This window comes from Amphiura filiformis, unplaced genomic scaffold (assembly GCF_039555335.1).
Source record: "Amphiura filiformis unplaced genomic scaffold, Afil_fr2py scaffold_169, whole genome shotgun sequence".
NCBI classification, from domain to species: Eukaryota; Metazoa; Echinodermata; class Ophiuroidea; order Amphilepidida; family Amphiuridae; genus Amphiura; species Amphiura filiformis.
In genome coordinates this window covers 94692-102517 of record NW_027305633.1, presented here as the reverse complement: position 1 = coordinate 102517, position 7826 = coordinate 94692, and the positions used below count along the sequence as shown (strand labels likewise).

Below are 7826 nucleotides of genomic sequence, written 5' to 3'. Positions count from 1 at the left end.
AACGGGTTTACAGTCATGAGAGCATGTCAAAAACAGTGAGGGCGCTGTTTAGCGGCTCCTACCGGGAAAACGAGGTGGAAGACTACCCATACATTGAAACATATGTTAAACTTCCATCGATTTGCAATCGACTGGTTATCATTAACATTCTCAGAAAGCGCCGAAAAGGCCTCAAAATGAATAAATAAAACTGGTGTTTTTACACGTATTTCAATGGAACGATTATTTAGTGGTGTGCGCCCACAAGCTGCAAATAACTCGCAGCTTGTCACCCTCATTTTCGAGCGAAGGCGGTCGATTTTTGATTCTGGAAATTAGACCCTGCTGAAAATCAACAAAAAAACACATTTTCCAAACTTCGATGGAAGTCAACTTCGTCCTGAAATTGTCAATGGTGTATTAGGTATTTATATTTGATAGCAGATTTGAGGTTTAATCAACGAATTTCGGATAGGCCCTATGTGTTACACTGTCTTTTTAAAAAACATTTTGTAATTGTCATTGTTCAGTGTAGTACGGTATCAGGACGACTCGACCTCCGGACTACTCGACCACGGACTACTCCACCACGGACAACTCGACCTCCCTGACAAGTCGACCTCCCTGACAAGTCGACCTCCAGAATCGCCGTGCACTTCGTGCATTCATCACCAATAGTGTTATAAAATGCATGCACGAAGTTGTTGTTTTTGTTATTTATCATTATTACTTTTAAGTACAGCTTGTCTGTACGCAGTGCGACAATACTCATATATATGAGGGAGGCACTTATAAGGAAGAAGAAGAAGTAGCTAACATAATTAGTAGGCCTACATTTATATGTTCAGTGTGTGAAATAATATCGTAATATGAATTAATATTCCATATAACAAGACATGATTATCAAGATCATAAGAACTCTGCATAGAGAGATATGGCAATATTTTTGTATTGACCACTTGATAATATAGGTGATTAGCGCATTGACACTTATCTACAATAGCAGAATGGTTTTATATAAAATCAATGACTGTCAGGTATTTGTTATCAATGAACATGATCAATGAAATCTATCATTTAATAAAGAGTCAGAGGAAACTAGTAGTTTTCGTGGAGAGTAAATATCACTAGAAAAATCAGATACAGAATCATGATCAGATGCCAGACCGCGTATTTCTGCAGAAAAGTCACGAAATTATGTGAATGGTCTTGGCTTGCTAGTAAGCTCTAGCTACTTCTGGGTTCCGCGTACGAATTAAATAATAAAACAGCTCTTATCAGTTTTCACCATGCGGAGTATTGATTAAAACACGATTAATTAATACTTCTTTATATTGGAATGGATGGATAATTGTCTTAGGATTATAAAATTGTTTGATATGAAATAAAAATGATTTCAGTACCAAGAAATAATATTCTTAGCAATGTACCGGTATTTTTCATTGGGTTTGATTTAAGCTTTGCTATTAATATTGACTTGCTTATATTATTTATTTATTTATTTATTTATTTATTATGCTCTGTGCATAGCATTTATTTTACGGCGCGGCGCGCAGCTCTATAAAATACAGAAGTTCATTCATACATTTAGTATTATGTACGTGTTTATACATGTAGTCGTCATGTATTTGACTTGTGTTAATTTCAATTCGCCTCAACATATTTTTAACATATGTAAGCATGTTGGTGGGCAACGGAACCCATGCTTAACATATGCACCTTGGTGGGCAACGGAGTATGCGGGGACTTCAACAGGCTTCAACAAGCGGCTACATGTACTAGGGGACACAGGGTAAGGCTTCAACAAGCGGCTACATGTACTAGGGGACACAGGGGTAACCTTGTCAATCAATGGTCATTCTATTGTCCACCAAAGTTTAAAGTCAGTGACATCACCAACACCAATACGTTTATTCATGATCAATGCAATCGATAGCGGCAAATCGATCTGCATGGCAGAGCACCACTGTGCAAAATGACAAGTTTAACTCGTGCACATAAACTTGCATGGAATAAAATAAATATAAAATATTACAATTTAAAATATCACAAAACATACAGAAATAAAAAATAATAATATCATCATCATCATTATCATCATCATCATCATCATCATCATCATCATCATCATCATCATCATCATAATAATAATAATAACACTAATAATAACACTAATAATAATAATAAATAATAATATAAAATAAATATTGAATTTTTAAACTTTCAAACTTAATGTTATAAAGTTATGTTAAATCGTTGGCATTGATTTAAAGCCTATAGTATAAGATACCACGTACATAATCGACATTCTAATGTGAAAGTGTAAACAACATGATTATATAAAATAATAACAATAATAATATATATATAAATAAACACGTATTACTATTTGACTAAAAAGAAGAAATCTTACTATTTAAAATTTAAATTTGAAAACACTTAAGATTTAATATCCTGCATTTTTGGTTGGAAACGGAACACTGCGTGCACTTGTGTTAATTTAGACACGTTTAACATAATGCACGTTGGTGGGCAACGGAACCCATGCACACATAGTCTGGGGCACGCATAGCATGGCGCGTTGGTATGGAAGGGGCGGAGTACAAGATTTGTGTTTTAGGAAAATTAATGCACACATTTGGCAGAATGTATAAGGAAAAACTTTTAGTATTTTGATAGTTCGTGTTTGTTGTTTTGTTTTTTGTTTTTTTCACTATCTCCTGAAATAGCATTTTGCGGCACGGCGGCCCTATCAACTTGATATATAGAACATTTGAAAAAGGTTGAAAAGGCCTACTTTTGATATTAATGATCAATTTGAAAATTTCACAAAAGTTGAACAATTTCGGATTTGAAAAAGACTTTCCATGATTGAAAAAGTGTATAAAGTTGAAAAACTCCCGAATTTTGTGAATATTAGATAGTGCCTGCAGGGGTGCATGATCTAATCTACTAAACCTTATGAACTTTAGCCTTACTGTAATATGGTGCCTATTGTCTAGAAAGCCCACGTCACATGGCAAAACGCGGTAAATCACACATTATTTTCATTTTTATCGATTTTGTGAATTTTAAGCTTAACTTCAAATGTTTAACTTAATTTTAAGTTAAACATTGATGATAGTTTTTGAGGTTCCTAAAACGTTAAAAACCCAGGGGCTTCGGGAGCTCTGCCGGGACCCCCACCCTTGATGGTTTTTGCCCCCGCCCCCCGACAAGAGTAGGCAGCTACACTATTGCGTCGGGTGTACAAACTCTGTCGGCAATCACATGGTTCAAACTTTAAACCCCGGACTCTCGGGAATCACTCCAATAGTAACTTGACGTATGACATGCATGTGCGGTCGCAAGTCAACGTGTGGGTCTTTAAGGTGAAAAATTGCCCCTTGCGCGATGAGAAATCTTTCGGCAGAGGCGTAATCAGACCTGACCTTCCGGGGGGGGGGGCAAGATTAAAAAATTTCCCAATTTCTGATCAAAAGTGATGTGCGATGAGCGGCTTGCCGGCGCGAAGCGTGAAATGGGTGGGGTCTAGGGGCCCGCCTTAGGGCCCCAGGTGGGGTCCTTGCAGGGATAAAGCCCCAGCGGGGTCCAGGGGCAGAGCCCCCCGAAGCTCTGGGTTTTTGGCGTATCAGAAGCTAAAAAATCAGTGTTTCAGAGTATAAATTTCACAATGAAAGTAGTATAGATTTGTTTGAAGCTGCACTAAAATTTGTACAACAGTTATCCTTCTTTTTCTTTCCTTTTCTCTTCTTCCTTTCCTCTTCTTTCCTTTTTCCTATTTTTCTGGCCATTTGCGGGCAGATGCTAAAACGTTTGATTCCTTTAAGATCCTAAAAAGTTGGCTTTTTAGGGTCAGATGCTTAAAAATGGGACCCGTTTCGAGGGAAAATCTAAATTAGAAGGTCTTTTTGTTGCATATGTTGAGACATGTTGAAACTTTCGGTTTTTAATGAAATAAAGATATGATATAGGCTACATCATGCCTGCAGGATAAACACGTGAACCCAAAGAAAGAAGAACAAATTCGATGGTGATGTATGCAGTATCCGCAACAGTGCGTTATACTTCGCAGGTGCTCCTTTGCTAGAAGGGAAATCACTGATTGGGGAACTTCTAAAAATATCATTTGCACGATCACGAATGTGACAAAGCTTACCTGTAACAACTTATTTGAATTTGCAAATGGGTGAAACCTGTGTACGACATACCCGGTACACGAATAAAGTACTGAAGTAGGGCCTAAACACATGTCTTCCAAATCTAGGTATATTACACCCAGATTTGGTAGTTATAGGTTAGGCCCACTGTGGGTGAGGCCTATAGGAAGTGGTCATTTTGTTATAAAAATATATGACAAGGCAGATTCTTTACTTTATTTCAGTTTATTACAACAATTTTACTGATCTTTATAGGGAACACTTGTTTTAGCCTGACCCTTTTGAGATTTATCCCATAGGATTAGGATATATCTACATGTATCATTAAACTTACTATCATTTATCAATCATATTACAAAGTTTATCTACGTTGTTGGCATTTATAGTTATACATACGTCCGATGATGTTGAACCATCCTTTTAAACATTGTTGATCAAATTTTCACCAAAAGACTCATTTCCCTTTGTTTATTTCTTGAATACTTAAACGTTCCCCCTGGGGAGTTGGAAAATGAGGTTCTATGAAGTCCCAATCAAAGTAATTTAAACCAGGTCAGACAAGGTATAAAAATTAATGTTTACCACCTTTACACAAAGATATTTTGCAACAGATTGATAATGATTTTTATTTATTTTTTTATTTCCATGATAATCTATTAACTTTTTCATGAAAATAATACAGTTTTGGCCAGTGATATTAAAGGGCGGGTGACGGGACATTTTCAATCATCTTTCATTACTTATATCATGGAAATAAGAGAATTGTGTAAATAGCCTAACTATAATATTGAAGTGTTTGTTTCCAAAACTGATTATATCGAATGGCTAGTGTAAAAACGTGGTTAATTAATACCTGTACAGCAGTTGCAAGTGCGAACAACATAATTATATGAAATATTTATTACAATGATTTAAGTAGGAAAGCCGGGAAGGAAAGCCGTCTTTTTCTTTTTAAAATCATCCAAAAGAGATGATGGCATAGTAAAATTAAAATGCAACGTGCTAAATCAATTGGAGAATTCAGTAGGCGGATTAAACTTAAGAAAATATATTAAAAATAACACTGACAAATTCATATACCTATCCATTTCATTGGTGAAAATAATGTTATTAGAAAAATTATACAAGAAAAAGTAACAGAAAGCAGCTGTTCAAAGTTGATTTAACCAGTTTTGGAAACAAAATGTCAAGTTCAACTGTTTCTTCCTTTGAGTAGGCTACATGGTCTGGATTCGTCCCAAGCACAAGACACGGGCAAACGGCCCGTAATAGACTCGTAATTCCCCAGGCGGTTATAGTGATGAGAACATACCAGTTTATGCTGACAGCGCGGCCGAGGGGCCCGGGGACTCAAGCAATCGATCGTCCGTTGACAATACCAAAATATTGCCAAGATATCTCATCCCTTTCCTACGCAGAGCTATTCAAGCTATTATCTTTTATAATAATTTTTATTATTATAACCAAACCTGTCGTCAATATACCATAAATAATTCCTCACGCAATGTTGAAATATACTAAATGTTAGATAAACAACTAAGTAAATAATAATACAAATTAATTAATTGCTAATTAAATAAATGTTAGATAAACAACTAAGTGAATAATAATAAAAATTAATTAATTGCTAATTAAATAAATGAAATAAATAAATAAAATTGCAATAATAGGCCCTAAATTAAACAAACATAATCTGAATACGTCGGAAGCACAATGACACGGCACAAGACACACGGGCAAACGGCCCGTAATACACTCGTAATTCCCCAGGCGGTTATAGTGATGAGAACATACCAGTTTATGCTGACACGCAGCCGAGGGGTCCGGGGACTCAATCAATCGATCGTACGTCCGGGACCGTTCTGTCAACTTCGCGTGCTCGGTCGCTGTGCCGTTAATTTAACCCCTGTCTCACCCGGCGCTTTCGGCAGCACTGAAATACCCGGTGCAAAACGTGGGTGCCGAATGTACCCCAAAAAGCCCGGAGCTAAAATAGTATAATATCTCCAAGCTGCTGCTCGGCGTTTGTTTCAGCTGTGCGCATTTGTCTTGGAGATATTAGTTAATTATTTTAACATAACTTCAAGTACAGAAGGAATTTAACATAATAATAAATACATACTGTAATCAATGTAACTGAAACGTAGATTTATTTAGATTTACAACTATTATAATCATAAATATCAAGGCCTAAATTTCAGAAATATAAATTAGTTATTGTCCTGTTTCCCTCTGTTTTGCATTTTTTTATGATTTGCCTATCATGCGATATTATGCTTGTGAGTTTTAAAATTAATATTAATTTGCTTATTGTACTCTGAAGCTGGAAATAATCTGAAATCCAAACTATTCTTCTTACTGTTATAACTTTTCTTCAACTTGGTATTGATGATTAGAATCTGATTATACTTACAGATTCCATTGATAAATAATAGCACACTAGCTAATGATTAATACCGAAGAATTCAATATCCTCGCCATTCAGCTATTGTTCCTATTGTATAATGTGACATTGCGCTAATCACCTTATCAAGTTGACAATACCAAAATATTGCCAAGATATCCCATCCCTTTCCTACGCAGAGCTATTTCAAGCCGTTTATCTTTTATAATAATTTTTATTATTATAACCTATCGTCAATATACCATAAATAATTCCTCACGCAATGTTGAAATATAGGCCTACTAAATATTAGATAAACAACTAAGTAAATAATAATAAAAATTAATTAATTGCTAATTAAATAAATGAAATAAATAAATAACATTGCAATGATAAATAAACAAACATAATAATAGTAAAACATGACATAAATACATAAAAAATAAAAAATACATAAATAACAGCAAGAAAGAGAACTAGACTAAGCTGTGGTCTAACCCACGAACACAGCCGTGTTGTTACCCCTAATGACCTTTGACCCCAAAATATATGAAAACGGCCATAGACATTGGCTAATGTCAATGCATGGGTGCATGTGGCACCACTTTGCTATGTTACTTGTGGCAGAAGGGGCATTTTGAAGGTTTTTCGTCTCAGACCGGAAGTGACCCCTTAATGACATTTGACCCTAAATAAAAAAATACCACATATGAATTGGGTACCCACAATTCATGTGTGAATATACTCGTTACTGTCCAATGTTTTTCTTAGCAAATAAAAAAATTTGACGGTTTTTCGTTTTATACCGGAAGTGACCCCTTAATGACATTTGACCCCAAATAAAAAATACCACATATGAATTGGGTACCCACAATTCATGTGTGAACATACCGTTACTGTCCTATGTTTTTCTTAGCAAATAAAAAAATTTGAAGGTTTTTCGTTTTATACCGGAAGTGACCCCTTAATGACCTTTGATCCCAAATCTGTGAGGACCCCATAGACACTGGGTAATAACAATGCATGTGTGCAAGTGGTGTCACTGTCCTACGTAATTTGTGGGAGAAGAAGCATTTTAAACGTATTTCGTATTATACCGGAAGTGGCCCTTAATGACCTTTGACCCTAAATATAAAAATACCACATATACACAGGATAACTACAATTTATGTGTGAACATACCGTTACTGTCCTATGTTTGTCTTAGCAAATAAAAAAATTTGAAAGTTTTTCGTTTTATACCGGAAGTGACCCCTTAATGACCTTTGACCCAAAATCTGTGAGGACCCTATAGACACTGGATA

General features: G+C 35.6%; 1 protein-coding gene across 1 annotated transcript in view; it reads left to right on the top strand.

Annotated features, from left to right (window-relative positions):
- The first annotated feature begins 280 nt into the window (after positions 1 to 280).
- LOC140145201 (uncharacterized) overlaps positions 281 to 7826 on the top strand; it is a 31065-nt gene continuing 23519 nt past the window's right edge. Inside the window, exon 1 of the mRNA XM_072166972.1 lies at positions 281 to 403. The gene's annotated coding sequence lies outside the window, so the exon portion shown is untranslated. The remainder of the gene's footprint in view (positions 404 to 7826) is intronic.